General features: G+C 47.3%; 1 protein-coding gene across 3 annotated transcripts in view; it reads right to left on the reverse strand.

The window, feature by feature from the left end:
• GTF2IRD1 (GTF2I repeat domain containing 1) overlaps nt 1-16,485 on the reverse strand; it is a 174,354-nt gene extending 157,869 nt beyond the window's left edge. For 2 of the 3 annotated variants that reach the window (XM_075120865.1, XM_075120866.1), the window contains exon 1: nt 16,230-16,485. The gene's annotated coding sequence lies outside the window, so the exon portion shown is untranslated. Of the gene's footprint in view, nt 1-16,082; nt 16,185-16,229 lie in introns of those variants that run through there. The other variant, XM_075120867.1, reaches the window with a different exon arrangement.
• Between the last annotated feature and the right edge of the window lie 633 nt (nt 16,486-17,118).

A 17,118-nucleotide genomic window follows, 5' to 3' on the forward strand; every position in this document is an offset into this window, starting at 1 on the left:
TCCTCATCTTGTAGTGCTTATGCACTGAGCCCACACGCTCAGATTCAGTGTGGGAGATAGGATTTACCTGATCTATGAAAGCACAGTGGGTTAATGAGTCATGCTTTTCACAAGACCTCCGCCCTCAGGGTGTTATTTAGTCCCTTAATAGCGGCAAAGAGTCCTGTGACACCTTACAGACGTATTGGAGCATAAGCTTTCGCGGGCGAATACCCACTTCGTCGGATGCATGCACAGCTACCCCTCTGATACTTATTCCCTTAATGTGTGTGGCCATTTTAAACTGGCAGTATATTTTTTGGTATTCAGTATTATTGTGCAGGGACCAAGTCAGGTGTTATTTGTATAGGGCTTATCTAACAGGCTAAGCCAGCCCCCAGCTCAGAGAAACACTGCCCAGACTGCTAGAGCGATCTCAGAGAGGAAGGCCTGCAGAGCCAGCCACTGCACCAAGCAAACAAGTGCAGCAGCTTCGGTTGCTGCAGCACAGTGACCTGGGGACAGGAGTTTAGTTCTCCGGGCCCTAGATCAGTGGATCTGAGCATCCTTGACCTATTCCAGGTCATGCCCAGTGTTTTGCTACAGAACGTCTGTGCACCGACACAAAAATCAGAGTTGGACAAGGCCTACTTCATCTTCAAATCTATCCCCACCCTGCCAGGGAAAAGCTGTTCCCTGCAACGTGTGTTCTGATGCATTTTCTCCTCCCATGTCGAGAGCAGAAGGAAGTTCTCCCAACTGCCAGCAATGTTGTGCAACAGAAGGGGGTGAAGAGGACACAGCTCACAGAGCTCAGTTGTGTTTTCCCCATCATGCCTTTCCACTGAGAAGCTGTGGCACCTGAAAAGCATGTTCCTTCTGCAAATATAATTGGGGGAGAGGGGAAGGGGGAACAATATCATCATCAGATACTGTGGAGTTAATTTTTCAGAGGTGCTGAGTGCCTGCCAATACCACTGACAGCTGGAGCTAGGGTTCTCTGCCCTTCTGACAGTTATGCTCCAAGGTCAAAAGACAGGAGCAAGATAATCACCTCCAGTTTGGGTCTGATGCCATGGCACTTTCCTATGGAATTGCAGGGCCCAGTCCTGTGAGGTGCCGCTGAGTACCCATTTGTTTCAGGGAGACACTCAGCACTGTCTTCATGAGGCGTTCAGCTTCTTCTAGGATTGGGTCCGTTATTAAACTGGAAGCCATCCAGCACTGTGCCAATTTACCCACTGGAGATTGGCAAGTTGCCATGCCGGCAGTGTGCATCGGACGCAGGCAGGGAAATAAACTAAACCAATTCAAGCATCTTTCAAGACTGTCATTTCACACTCATGTTTCTGTGCTAGCCGAGTTGACTTTTTAAAATAAATACAACCTGACACTAATTCTAATGGTTTTAATAAATGTTTAATGTCTTGTTAAAGGTCGCCCGCCTACTGTTCTCACTGCAGATTTGTATTAATAGCACATGGGCCACTTGGTTTTAACTGTGTTTCATCAGCATTTCAAATGTTTGGCATACACTTCTCCCAAGTGATGTATTTAAAGAAGAAACACACAATGCACTACATAATAAACTGTCAAGGAGAACAATGGCAAACAGCCAGTCAGCGCAATGGCAGGGGAAACATACAGATTAACATGGACACAAAGAAAAAAGATGGCCTATTTGGTGCATGCATTAGAGAGTTAATAAGCCCGTACAGATTCTTACTAAAAACCAGCAATAAATCCAAACTAATCCTGCTTTTAGCATCACAGTCTACACAGTGGTTTTAACACTGCCGTAGCAAGTGCCTACCAATTCCTGTAACCAACTTGTTTTATAGATAAAGACTAAAACCGGATAGTAATAATAAAATATACATCAAAACAAAACATCCCCTTCAGGGAGGCTGGATGTAATTTCATCAAGGGGGTTTTCTAGGTGTTCATCCCCAGAAACTCAAGACGAAATTACAGCTTGTGATACCCCCTAAAGGGTACAGAGTAATTTATTTTCAGCAAGCCTCCTCTGATGAAGCTAATCTATAACCTTGTCAATGTGTGCACTCAGGGCACCGATACAGTCACACCCCCAATCTGCATTGTGCTGGATGCAGAGCCCATGCCCCAATAAGGATGTTTATTTAAAAGCCCAATGCCAGAAGGCTCTTTAAAGTTCCTCCCATATTTTACAAACTGAAAGGCCATTTTTCCCTCCCAGTGATGGCACACAGGCTTCTAACAGGGCCCTTTCAGCAGGATATATCATCTGCCTCAGCCAGGGTAGGGACGCAGAGCTCCTTATTATCCCAGACTGGCTCCCCTCCTGTCTTTTCTTACATGCTCATCACCTGATGTAATTATCTGGAAGAGGGATGGATACCTTCAGAACTGCTCCCATATGCTGGGATGCAGCTGGTCTGTCAGGCAGTCAGTCCCCTGTCCTCTTGCTCAGAGCGGCTCCCATTTTCAATACACCATGCAAGAGCACTACAGAGGGCCCCAACTAGGGGGAAGACAGTCATTTCCAAACCTAAGGCAGAACCTGAACAGAAGGGCTGGCAAAGCAGAGTTTGAAATCAGCCCTTCCCTGCTTTACTAGAAACTTTGATCGCAAGAAACTGAAATCCACACATCTGACAGCCCTCTGTGGCGAGGGCTGCAAGGTAAGGATGGGGGAAGGAGAAGCAACCACTGTATAGAAAGGATGCAGAGAAACTAGAAAGGATCCAGAGGTGAGTGACAAAGATGATCGACGGAACGGAATGCACACCACGTGAGCAGAGGCTGAAGGAACTGGGTATGTTTAGTTTGGAAAAAAGGAGATATGATAGCAGTCTTCAGATACTTGAAGAGCTGCCATAAGAGGGAGAAAAGTTGTTCTCCCTCACCACAGTGGGCAGGACAAGAGGCGTCGGGTTCAAACTACAGCATAGCGGTTTTAGATTAAATCTCAGGAAAAACTTCCTAAGCGTAGGAACAGCAGGACAATGGAAGAAACTGCCTGAGGAAGTCATGGAAGCTCCTTCACTAGAGGCATTCAGAAAGATGCTGGATAGCCATCTGTCTTGGATGATTAATGTTTAGACACAACAAACCCTGCATGTTGGCAGGGGGGTTAGACCAGATGACCCTCATGGTCCCTTCCACCCTATCGCTCTGTGAGCCTCTCCTGTCTACACCAGCTGCCATACGTGCCAAGAATTTACCAAATGGGTGCAATCCAGCTCCCAGATCATTCCATAGACTACAATGCAAGTTGATTCTGGTCCTACTTGAGTACCGGTTTACAAAGGATTAATGTTACATTATAGCCCATACAGGAACACACAAAATTATAGGGGAGGGAACGTGGACTTATGGTTAGAGCCGAGTCGGCCTCTCTGTATTCTACTCCTGGCTCTGCCACTGACTCACTGACTTTTGACAAGTCACTTGGGGCCTGATCTGCAGAGGAACTGAGCACCGTTGATTTCTGTTGGAGCTACAGGTGCTCATAGGTTCTGACAAATCCTCTGTGCCCCAGTTTTCCCCTTCTATATAATGGGGATAATGCCACTTCGTTGCATCATGGGAGCTTGTAAGGCTTCATTCATTAATGCACAAAAGGATCTTTGAGATCCTTGGCTGTCAGTATTGTAAGACTGCACCCTGTGCCACTGGATTTTGTATACAGAATAGTATAGGTCAGCTTGTCATCAATGAGCACCTCTTGCACACACCCCAGGCCACTGCTGCATTGTGATTTCTTCTTGTACCAATCTGCCAAACATGTCTTTAAATAAGTAAAGCAGTAGATTTATCTGTCCCACAAAATGAAAGGTGTAGCTCTCCCCTCATTCTGCTGTCCAGTGATCACCAGGACGTAGGCCTGGTCCACACTAGAAAATTAGGTCAGTTTAACATCTGTCAGGGGTGTGAAAAATCCGCCCCCGAGTGATGTAGTTAAGCCGACCTAATTCCCCGTGTAGACAGTGCCAGGTTGACAGAGCTCCCACTTCTCAGGGAGGTGGAATACCTACAACAGTGACAAGTGAATACCTCCCCATCCTGTCAACACAAAAGTGCTACAGCAACATAGCCGTGCTTCTGTAGCGTTTTAAGGGTAGACAAGCCCTTAATTGGTAAAGGAATAAACGTGCAGGTCTGCCTATTGTCAACGCCAGCTGGTGGTAGAATAGCTCTGAAAGGGGTAACTGGGTGGTGTTTAATGGCTTGTGATGGGTAGGAGGCCAGACTAGATGAGCTGCAGGCTCCTTTCTGACCTGAAATTCAATGCAACACACAGTATAGTAGCATTCCTGTCACGCTTTGTGTTCTCACCGATGGCCACAGGAAAAGCCCAGTTCTACCCCAGCACATGTTGTCAAACAGGTATCCTGGACAGCCAGCTGGGTGTGCCCAAGTCCATGGGCCTGGGCTCTTTTCTTACAGAATTTGTACGCTGGTTTAACTCAATGTACACCAGTAAAAGCAAGATCAGGCACCAGGTCTCCAGACCGCCACAGTGAGTTTGGTTACTTTTCATTAGCACAAACAAAGCCGTTATTGAGAAATGGCATAGCATAGCCAATCACTATCCCTCAGTGCACTGATTGTATTAATTCTGTGTTCAGGAGCGCTTTAACAGATGGTATATTATAGGGTCATTATTTACCTCACAAGTATGAGGCAGAACTCCAAAGACAGTAGCCACTTCCTGTGCTTCAACAATCCAAAATCAAATAAGATGCAGCAGGAGAGGGATGGTTTTTTTTAAAGTTATACCTGTATAGATCACATTAACACAGCTACTTTATTTTAAAACTTTAAAAATCTTGTGAATTATATACGTCCCTGAAATGTTACATATATAGAACATCGAACATCAGAGTTGGAAGGGACCTCAGGAGGTCATCTAGTCCAACCCCCTGCTCAAAGCAGGACCAATCCCCAATTTTTGCCCCAGATCCCTAAATGGCCCCCTCAAGGATTGAACTCACAACCCTGGGTTTAGCAGGCCAATGCTCAAACCACTGAGCTATTATATCCTCATTCACCACTAAGCCCTAAAACACAGAAGGCTGCAAGTCAGCTAGCATAGTATGAAAACATGGAGTTTCTCAATTACAGTGGCCAGGGCCTTCGCGTAGGTGCATTTAAACTGTAATATCTTGGAGGCAGGGACTGTCTTTTTGTTCTGTGCTTGTACAGGAGGGTCCCGATTCATGACTGAGGATCCCAGGAAGCACTGCAATAATGGGTGTAATTTCCACACTACACTGCCAGATCAACATAAAGGGATTTTATACTGTATATTTAGTGTATATGGGAATCAGGCCCTTAGAAATTAGATAGAGAAATGTCACCTTTTATTTTCTACACTCACTGTCATCCCTGAGACCACCCCCACCCTGCCCAGTTATTTACCACAGAATATTATAACCACCTCGCAAAATTCTGTCCACTCACTCGCCCAGGGTAAGTAATTTTCTTTGACAAGTATGTAAAATATTACTTATTTCATCATAGCAGAAGAGCAGGCCGGTTGATTCTGTGCCTGGGCTGGAGAATCCTGCATTAAAAACGGCGCTAGGGTTGCACTGTTATTCAAGTAACACCACTGGGGGGGAAATTGTGCATAAAAATGGACAAAGCCCCTGCTCCAAGGGCTTACAAGATACGCGTCAACCTTGCAAAGACTTGTGCACATGCTTAACTTCACACTCACAAGTAGTCCTGTTGGCTTCAGTGGGACTACTCACACACTGAAGTTGTGAACTAGTGGATGGGAATCACTGTTCCTAAATGCAGCCATCAATGCGGTGTGTCATGGGCTCTCAAGACCTCAGAAGTCTCTGGGTGAAGGGACCTTACATATCCTGAAATTTGTACAGGACTTTAATAGCTGGCTGGGCATAATTTCGACATCCAAGGCTACCATTAATTAGAAACAAAACCTTGTTTCCATCTTTCATCTGTGCATAACTTTGCACCAATACTCAAACCTAGCCACGATCAGCACTCCCTTGACTACCCTAAAACAGCTCACCTTTGGCCCCTCCCATAAATCATCTTCCCACACAGCGAACAGCACAGATCCTTTCCTGAGTTACGGACTTTGGTGCTCACCAGTGATGACAAGGCTTACAGGGCCACTCCTTAAATGCTACAATGACCAGCTTTGATGCCACAAACAAGTGACTGATTGTTCACTCGTACAGTATCACAATGTGAGTCTTCCACGTAATGGAAGGACTTGGTCACAAAACAGTAAAAAGATGAATGGATTTGTGGCATCAGAGCAAATTCACTGGGTAAGGTCAGAGATCCCTCTAATTAAACATAGCTAGAGATGAATAATTAAAAGAAAGTTTTTCCAAGACACACACAGACCACCCCCATTTAAACTATTAAGATCGTTCAAGGGCATATACTGGGGTGGCCAAACCACAGCTTGCAAGCCACATCTTTCACAGTTAAAATGTGGCTCACGGAGGCATTCTCCATCTACCAGACTGGGGCGGCGTGAGCTCAGGACTTCTGCCCTGTGACAGGGTGGTGGGGCTAGGGGTTTCTGCCCTGTGAGAAGTGCCGAGCCCCAGCAGGTAAGCCCGGCTCCTGAACTTCTGAAGATTATCATATGCAGCTTGGAGGATTAGTAAATTTGGCCACCCCTGGCATATACGCCCAATGCAACCACCACAAAGCCAGAAAGTCCTCATGTATCCCTTGTAATCTACAACCACCATGATATTGTCTTCCCCAGATTATCTCACCCACAACCACACAGACCCTGCCACATTTCCCTTCCTCTCCACGCAAAACATACAACCTTTAACTCTGACCCAGGGGAAAGCAGTTAGAAGTGGATGTTTTAAACAACGCAAACCAGTTATAGGTTGAAGTATGTGGACACGTGTGTAGGGCAGGGGTAGATTTTTAGAGCACGTGTGTGCACGGGTGTGGTGTCAGAGGATTATTAATAGACAGAATGGTTTGGGTTTGTGTAGGGTTGGGGGTTTTTTAAGTGGAAATAGTTTGCAATGGAGTTTATCATTTCGGGGCACCATTCTTTGCAGCAGTGTTATTTAGGAGACAGAATGAGGAAGTGTGATGCTGTTTTGTTTTTTCAATAGATGTTTGCGGTTACAATCAGATCCACTCTGCCCCTTTCTCTGTTGGAGGAAGAATCAGAGATAAGGGGAAAAATTCTTCTTGCCTCCCTTTCGTAGGGAGCTGAATAAACAGTCTCCAAAACTCTCCTTCCTGTTTCACAGATAGGACTCAGCCTCTTTAAAATGAACTCATTTGTTAAAATGAGCATAGCTAGTTATTTCTAGTGCTGTACTACCTAGGAGCCTCGGACATGGATCAGGGGCTCCCTGCATTAAGACACTGTACAACCACAGAACAGAAAGATGGTACTCTCCCAAAAGAAATTATCTTGCAACTTTGAAAGCCCCTGCTCCCAAGCATTCTAGTGGGAGCATTATTTTCCTAGAAAGACAGGACCATAACAGTGCCCTGGCCAATCTAGCCTCTGACAGCAGCTGGTACCAGATGCTACAAAGAAAGGCGCAAGGAACACTGTATAAGGTAGTTATGGAATAATTGGCCCATAGAGAAAGTGTCTTCCTAACCTTCACCTACTATAGATTGATTTATGCCCTGAAGCATCAGAGTTGGTAACCCTTCCAAACATTTTTTGAAGGGGGGAGGGGGGTGGAGAGGGATGTTTGGGGTTTTTGTTTTTGTTTTTAAATCCTTACTAATGTAGCTCTAGCTGTCCTAAACAAGGGCCAGATTTTCAGAAGAGCCCATGCACCCAACACACAGAGCTTTTCTTAAAAAAAAGAAAAAAGAAAAAAATCTGGCCTAAATGGGAATTGAGCTCTTTTGCGAATCTGGCCCATGATGCCTGTCATAAATATAAAGGGAAGGGTAAACCCCTTTGAAATCCCTCCTGGCCAGGGGAAAGCTCCTCTCACCTGTAAAGGGTTAAGAAGCTAAAGGTAACCTCGCTGGCACCTGACCAAAATGACCAATGAGGAGACAAGATACTTTCAAAAGCTGGGAGGAGGGAGAGGAACAAAGGGTCTGTGTCTGTCTGTGTGCTGCTCTTGCCAGAGACAGAACAGGAATGGAGTCTTAGAACTTTTAGTAAGTAATCTAGCTAGGTATGTGTTAGATTATGATTCCTTTAAATGGCTGAGAAAAGCATTGTGCTGAATAGAATAACTATTTCTGTCTGTGTACTTTTTTTGTAACTTAAGGTTTTGCCTAGAGGGGTTCTCTATGTTTTGAATCTAATTACCCTGTAAGATATCTACCATCCTGATTTTACAGGGGGGATTTCTTTATTTTTATTTACTGCTATTTTTTATTAAAAGTCTTCTTTTAAAAAACTGAATGCTTTTTCGTTGTTCTCAGATCCAAGGGTTTGGGTCTGTGGTCACCTATGCAAATTGGTGAGGCTTTTTATCCAACATTTCCCAGGAGAGGGGGGGGTGCAAGTGTTGGGAGGATTGTTCATTGTTCTTAAGATCCAAGGGTCTGGGTCTGTAGTCACCTAGGCAAATTGGTGAGGCTTTTTACCAAACCTTGTCCAGGAAGTGGGGTGCAAGGTTTTGGGGAAGTATTTTGGGGGGAAAGACGCGTCCAAACAGCTCTTCCCCAGTAACCAGTATTAGTTTGGTGGTGGTAGCGGCCATTCCAAGGATAACGGGTGTAATATTTTGTACCTTGGGGAAGTTTTGACCTAAGCTGGTAAAGATAAGCTTAGGGGGTTTTTTCATGCAGGTCCCCACATCTGTACCCTAGAGTTCAGAGTGGGGGAGGAACCTTGACAATGCCAATTCCATAGGCAGACCCAACTGGACAAAGACCCAAGGTAAGGAGGAGGAAATAAAGGGAGGTTGATTTTGTCCTTCATAACCTTCTGTGGGAAAGAGTGAAGCGGTTATTGTGAAGACCAAAGACAGTAAAACTTGCTGAGGGGTCTTCATTAAATATTTATTAAAAACAAAAACAAAACCCACACACACCTCACTCAGTCCCTGCCTGGTTTTTATAAGCCTGTGAGTGAACAGATATTTTATCCTTATGATGTTGCGGGTCTGGAGAAAATAAAGAGAAAGTAGCCTCATGATTCAAGTGAAGGGCACAGATTACCTTGATGAAGTGAGTCCTGGATAAAGGACCACTTTACCTTTGTGAATTAGCAAAGGCAGGAGAATGGTGCTTAGTGCCCTGTGGTCCCCTATTCATCTGGCTGAAGTTAATTTTCTTTTTTAAATGGGCATAGTAGGATTTTAGCCCCAAGCAGAGACAAAAACCATAGAATATAAGAAAGTTTGATCAGTGACTGCTTGTAGAAATAACTGTAAATCCCAGTATGATGCAGCCAGCTTTTGGAAAGGTGTTTCCTGCAGTAGTAATATTTGTACCGAAGGGGGAAAAAAATCTTTACTGGTGGAGTTTGTAAGATCCCTTGGAAATGACTGCAGTATCTGGATGTCCTCTTCAAAATATGGCTGCAACGACTCTTGAGAGGGAGTGGAAACTTCCGGCCTTAGAACAACCCTGATGTAAAGACTTTCCAAACCATAAGCTACACATTTCTCTCTCCATTTGCGCTTTAGCAAGCTACTTAAGCTAGTGACCCTGCTTCAATCACGTGACTGGTCCAGTGTCAGGCCATGGGATTATTCACACAGAGCGAGGCACATGCCTAAGTACCCCACTGAATGAGAACCACAATATAGAGCTGTAGAGTCTTAGACACCAATGAGAATTATCCCAGTTTTGCAGGGCCTAACCAGTCTCCATACTGCTACGTCTTAGGGCTGATGGGATGGAGTGGATCCTACTGTAAGACACGAGGGAGGAGTAGAAGCAAGCGGCCCTTGCTCTAAAAGGCACTTGAGCTGTTCAGACCTGCTCTTCCATAGGCCATCAAAAAAAAAAAAAAAAAAAAGCGCTGTACCCTAATGGATTATTTATGTGTTTCCAGTAGTGCCCACAATGTACGAGGGCACTGCCGGACAATCCAGGGCGACCTGCTTGATTTTCTGAATGACTCCTACCGCCAGAACAGGCAGAGCTCTTCTGGAAAATCTGGGCCTGACTGCAGGCGACGAGCCCTTCTGAAAATGCTGGCTCTCAGGTCGAAGGAAGAGGAGTTCGAGCCAAAGCCTAGTGAAGTCAATAGGAGCTTTTGCGGGCTTGGGAGCAGGCACGAGGTGGTAAAATGTAGGAAAGATCAGAACCTCAGCAGGTTCTGCACGATACAGCCCAGACATCAAACATATTGCTCCTGCAATAACTTGGAATTCTCTTTTGAGGCTGCAAGCAAATAGAGTCAGCCAGAGGGAGCCCATATGTTGGGTGAGGTGGACAAAGAAACCAGGGGAAGCCACGGTCTATAAATTTCATCCAGCTATTTATATTGTGTCTGTCACTGTGGTATCTGGAACCAAGATGGAGTTCAGGTCACGCTTTGTCTAGTTTATAAGAGCATTTACACTTCCTGCTAACAGTGCTATTGCCAGGCTGCCCTTCTCAACACCCCCTTGTGGGGTGGCATGGGCTCCTGTTGTTTTGGGTTATGAACTGTTTGGTGGCCATTACAAACAGCTGAAGGCCATTCTACAGCTTTCATCTGGGATTTTTCAAGCAGTGGCTTCACTTTGCGGTAAAACGCCCACTGATTTCAACTGGGTACAGCGAGGCCAACACAGAGTGCGTCTGAAAACCCCATCCCTCACGTTCTCAACACGAAGACTTCCAACATAGATAGCGCTTTGTAACCATGTCCCCTGCACCCCTCCCTTACAATTCTGTCTGGTGGAATCTGTCACATGGACAATTTCGGTAGCTTGAAAACCTAACCTTTATACTGCTTTTCACCCAGAAGTTTCAGAAAGTGGGTTAGCACTGGAAAAGGACACTAATACATAGAGGTGCTTCAGAAATCTCTCACACACCCCCACACAGGGCCCTGTAGCAACCGCTATCACACAGGCTTTCTTCTGTGCCACATTTCTAAACTGCAGTATGCGTGGGTGTAACCAACTGACCTGTAGGTTGAACCTATCCCAGAAGGTAGCACAAGACACTTGGGCCAGTGTACTAACAGCAATCAGCATTTCTCCACACCCATAATCAGTCGGCTTTGGAGAAAGAATTGTAACAACGATATTTCCACACACTGTTTGATTGGATACCATCTTCCCTGACCAAGGGGAATAAACTCATTTAGACATGGAAAACCTTGGTGTCTGCTTTACACGCTGGCTACTGATCTCCGAGCTGTCCACTGTTAACACTAAGCTTTTTGTGAACGCTTTGGGCCCAAGTCTGTACTCAGTTTCACTGGTGTAAATCCACTGGTTTGGATGAAGTTTCTCCAGATTTTACTGCAGTGTCACAGAGCAGAACGTGGCTTTCTGGATTCAACTGACAAGATTCCCAAAGGAAGTACACTGTATTGATAAGGGCCTAAAATTTTTTTATCTATTTTCTGTGGGAACAGCATGTTGGGATATGGAGAAAAAAAAATTTTTTTTTGGAGCACTGAGGTTTAGATTTAAATGAACAGTAGCTATATTAACAATGACATTTCATGAGGAATTTGGCTGAGGGGTCAATTCAGGAGCAATCCTAGGCCTGTGTCTTTTCAGTGCTGCAAAACTGGTGGAATAAAAAACCTTTGCCTCATCAGGAGGAGCATGAGAACCAAACAGTTTTAGACTAAACTTTGGATCTGGATTCATGCTACCATTATTTAGCACAGCATCAAAGAATTCCTCCCTTTGGATGCAGAGTTCAGCCCGGACAATGCAATTTTGTAGCTATAAATGTTCAGAAGCCTCTACACTGGACTAATTACCCCCAGCCGAACTGAAGTTTGCAAGTCAGTATGGCACTACTGAAGTGTGCAGAATTAATAGTATTGTCAGAGAGCTCAGAAGAAGTGGCAGACTGAGGAGGGGTAAGATTGAATAGTATTTTTGCCCCAGCTCCTTTTGAAGAGATTTAATTAATATGATGAATATATATAGGATGCTTTCAAGGATAAGCAGCTAGCTTCAAAAAAAAATTTTCTAAGCATGGAGTTCTGTGTGTAATCTGACAAACGTTTCCACTGGAAGAGCAACTTTATGCATTCATGCTGCAACACACGAGCCTGTCCTATTGGTGAGGCAGCAAGCATATTCCTTACAGGTGGAGGACCACAGAAAACACTTTTGCAGAAGCCCTATCTGGTCTCATTCTTCTTGACCCATAGCTGGACTGCAAGAGAGTTTGTATGAATTTTGATTAAACCTACAGTGATACTTGGGAGATAGGGTGGCAGAGCTATTTCTAGTGGATGATTGCATGATCATATAGACCAGCAGATGGTTTCAGTCTAAGGCCCCAATCACACAAGGTGTTGCACATAGGTGAGCCTACGATTTCATCAAGCTCCACTCATACCGAGCTCTTTATTTCTCCAAATCCAGGAGAGGAGTTAAAAATGTTTCCTCCCTCCTACTCCGACTCTAGTCTAGGCCAATCTAAGTGAAGACGGGCATGAGACCCTCTGAACTGGAGGTAAAGCCTAGCAGGGAAGACGGCAGCAAAGGAGACAAAAGAGGAGGCACAAACACAGGACTCTATTTCTAGGGACAAGCTGGCACCCGAAGACAATATGAGGGATGGGGAGGAGAAGATGAGAATCCAGGGGACAAGGACTGCATCCACAAATGCATCTAGTCTTCTCATCTTGTGGGGAAACTTGGTCAAGCATTCTGGTCGAGGGCAGTCTGGAGGTTGAGTGTGCTTTATTTAGGTATTCCATTTTTTCCTTTAAACCTCAGTAGGCTCAAGTAGGGTTACAGATCTTCCAACCTGGGGATGCAACCTGTGTAGGATCACGATTTTCAACTATATTAAATAGGCTACAAGACATTTAAAAACATTAGCAAACTGTACCAAGCTGAAAGACGGCAGGAGACCCATAAACGATTCTGTCATGGAGTCTAACTTCAAGGGGCAAGAATTTCTACTTACACAACGAACTCATAAGTGCTAGCCCCTGGGAAGCCAATGCCCAGCTCACATAGCATCCTCTAGGCACAGTGTCCTTCCAATAGTGCTAAATGGAGGAGGATCCAAGCTAGATGAGTTGGGGATATCCTATTATGGAAAAGGTTGAGAACCACTGCTCTAGAGCAACTGGCACAGGCAGCTCTCAGAGCCAGGATAGGAGACTAGCCGGACCACTGACTTGATACGACCTGGCAGGTCCCAAAGAAAGGAAAGGTACAATTCTTACGTGCCTCAGTCTCCCCAGAGTTCTCAGCGATAGCCCCATTGAACAATGTTCTGGGATTGATTCTGCTGCTCACAAGGATAAATATCACCCCACTGCAGACTTTCCTGTTTTAATCAATAGTAAGATGAAGCAGTAGGCTACCCATACTCCCCCCTCAACAACCAAACAATACTCTAGAAACAGAACATCTGAAACTGGAGATGGGTACCCTGGTTCCACTCAGACTCTCCAGGAAAATTTCCCCCAGGTGGGCTGAGCATCCCAGGAGCTCCTGTCATGTGTAAAGACACAGGAAAGGTCTGTCCTGGCGCTCAGTACCTCAGATGTCCCAGCAATGCCACACAGCTAAATTTCACCTGGAATCCTTGCACCAACAGAACTAAAGGCTCAACCTTGCAGATAAGCAAGGACTTAGCCCGTGACAAGCCTCAAACACTTTTGGCATCTCCCAAGAGTTATTTTCTCACTAAGGCCCCCAAGTTGGCAAAGGACTTAAGTCCACAAACAATATTACACACAAGTAGCCTCACTGAAATCAAGGCATACAGTTACACTCACACTTGGTCTTTGCAGGATTGAGACCCAAGCAATGAGTGTCTTAGGGAAGAAGGGAAAGAAAAGTAACAGGTAACATGTACAGTAGCTCCAGCCCCACACAGTGTGTAGCACTCTTAGCCAGCTTTCTGTGGCAAATTCCCCCTTCTCAGAGGTATTCCATGGTAAACTGAGGCAGCATGCAGGAAACACTGTGGCAGGTTTATACAAAGTTTTTAAAACTGAGGTTCTCCTGGAATTAAACTATGAATCAGTAATGTAATCCGTACATTATGCCTTGCATTAAATTTCATGTTAACTTAAGTTTACTTTGCATTGTCCCTAATGAGGCAATTGATGTCCTGCATAACTGTATCAGATACATGATCAGGAGCAGACAGCTGAAGTTTTGGCAGCTGGATAATGGATGGTAAGGGCTTTCAGAAACTGGAGAGGAATGAGAGGTAATTGGACATTGTGGGACAAACACATTAGCAAAGTTTTTGCTAAGATTCATCAGTGAAATAAGTAACAATGTTGCCATCATTAGGCTTCAGAGTCAGCATGTCACAGATATAAACAGGACAATTCATGACTCTCAGAGCTATTGTTTCAGGTTCTCTGAAAACTCATCAAGACAAGACCACATCATCTGACACCCTGCTCTCGTCTGGAAGGTCTCCTTCCCAAACATAAAGGATTAGGCTCTGGATCATTTTTAAAATGGAAACTAAGAATCTGGAGCACAATTCGGTAGCAAAAGGCAAATGCCACAGCAGATTTCACAGAGCTACAGAGTACATGGAACCTTGATGAGTCAAAGAGCTGTCCTAACTGGCCCAGCAACAACAGGTCAGATTTTAAAGTTTTGGGATCCTTTTTGATTAAAGGCATGATGTACAATAAGATGTCAGTTTCCCCAAGAGTACTTACATAGGGTTCATCTGGTAGTACTGGTAGGAGCATAATGGTCACACCTAGAGGCCCCAACCAAGCTCAGGAACCTCATTGTACTAGGCGCTGTATAGACATCTTAAGAGGAAGTAGAGCTTATTTTCTAAATAGACAAAGACAGACAAGGGATGGAGGAGGAAGGAACAGAAGGATGAAGGGACTCATCTGAGGTCATGCAGCGGGTCAGTAGCAGAGCCAGATATAGACTCCCGACTCCCTCTCCACCAGACCACATTGCCTCTTCAACACAGATTCTCAATTCCACAATGAATCCACCTTGCATTCAGTTCCTGGATCCTCCGGTCGCTCCTGCCTTCCGGCCACAGAGAAACGCCACCTCTGTGCTTCCCGACTGCAAGTCCACCGCCCACCAACAAACAACTCGACCCAGAGGGGGAATTACTCAGGAGACTTCCAACAGTGGCAAGAGTCACCACCATCCACGCATGAAGCCAGCCGGCTCCAGCACGAGACCGATCAGTGGGACCACTCGGATGTCCAGCTTATCCTGAGTGGATTCCTCGCCATCCCCAGGAACTGGAGGGACAGGGCACAAGCCTCCCCACCATGCAACACTTTTCTGTCCCGCACCTGGCTTGATCCCCATGCAGAGAGAGAACTGCCCCCCCTTCATGCAGCAGCGCCAAGGGAGCTCACTGGTCGCTTCACTTGGAAAGGGTAAAAGCCTCTTCCCTACAGGTATCTGCGTTCGGTTCCTGGCTTTGCCAAAGCCTGGCGTGTCCAGCCAGGTAACCTCGGGGGGGGGGGGGGGGGCACTGTTAGTTTAAACTCTGCGGCTGCCTTCCACCGCGCGGAGGGTGGGAAAAACGCCGCCCTCCGCGGGCGGGTCAGTCCATTTTTAGCAGCTTCCTCTCGGGGCAAGCCCAGCAGTCCCAGCCACCGCCGGGGAGGCCAAACCTACCTGGGGCAGGTGACGTCCCCTCAGCATCTGCCCATCATGCCCCCCCCCCAGCGGGTGGGAACTCCGGCTCTCAAGGCCCAGCTCTGACAGACGCCAAGCCAGCCGGTGTAAACGCCAGCTCGAAGCAGACGGGAGCAAAGACGACACCCCCCCACACACACACACACCCCGAAATAACAACAACAAAGCCGATCCCCCGGGAGATTCTGTGTCCCCAACTCCGGCCCTCCACGGGGAAGGGTCCCTGCGTGACAAAGTCACCTTAGCGCCCCACCGCAGGGGAGGAAGCAGGCGCGGCAAGGAGCCGGGGGAGCAGCACTGGGGGTGGGGGGCAGTGGTCTGCAGCGGGACCAGCAAACCCCCCCAACCCCCGCTGTCCTCCCGGTCACTGACCTCATTCCCAGCAGCGGCAGGTCCCGTCCCCGGGGAGACGGGGGAAGGGGGGGCCCGACCCGCGGATTCGAATCCCCGCCTGCCCCGATACAATGTAGCCCGCGGCTGGGCTGGGGGGGGGGGGGGCAGGGAAAGTTTCTCTCTTACCGCAGGGCTCAGCCTCGCCCGCAGCCCGGCTCCTCCCGCCCGGGGTGGCGGGGCGCAGCCTCGCCCGGCTGCTCCCGCCCGGCTCCTGCCGCCCCTGGCTGTAATCCGCGCGGAGCGGAGCGTGGGGGAGGGCTAATTCCCTGCCGGCCTGGCTGGGCGGGCGGGCCGGCCGGGGCCCCCTGCTCCCGGGGGCTGCCGAGAGAGGCTCTTTGTTCTGTAATCCCAGTAAGATTGCCAGCCATTCGCCCCGGCGCTAATCCCAGCCCCGCTCAACAGCAGCATCCATTGGCTGCCATTTACATACAGGATTAGCCAGCCCGGCCGGGGGGGGGGCCTGGGCATGGCCCGGCGCCACGGGGAGGGGCCCCGGGGAGCAGAGAACAGGGGCATGGTGGAGAAAGGCGACACGGGGAGCCTGGTGGAGAATAGGACAGCGGGTCTCAAACTTTTGTACTGGGGACCCCCTTTCCCCCAGCAAGCCGCTGAGTGTGGACCCCCCCTTCTGCATTTAAACCACAATTTTTATTTAATATGAATTAATTCATATTTAACGCTATTATAAACACTGGAGGGGAAGTGGGGTTGGGAGGCTGACAGCTCGCGACTCCTCCCCCCCCCCCCCCCCAGGTGTGAGAAGCCCTAGACTGAGGGCACCAGGGGGAGGAGGGGAGTCATGGCAGAGAAGCACATGGTGGGGCGCCGGGAGGCTGCAGGTGGCCTGTGGCACCTTGGAAGGGCGCCTGCTGGTCTCCTGGCCTCTTCCCCCTTGCCCAGCCCGGCGGCGTGGGGGGGTGCACCGACTTGCAAAGAGAAACAGGGAGAAGTGGGGTGGTGCTTTGTGTATAAGCCTCGAGCCAGGCTCAGCTATTGCGACTCCCAGGTTTTCTGG

The sequence above is a fragment of the Caretta caretta genome, chromosome 17 (genome assembly GCF_965140235.1).
Source record: "Caretta caretta isolate rCarCar2 chromosome 17, rCarCar1.hap1, whole genome shotgun sequence".
Classification (NCBI taxonomy): Eukaryota; Metazoa; Chordata; order Testudines; family Cheloniidae; genus Caretta; species Caretta caretta.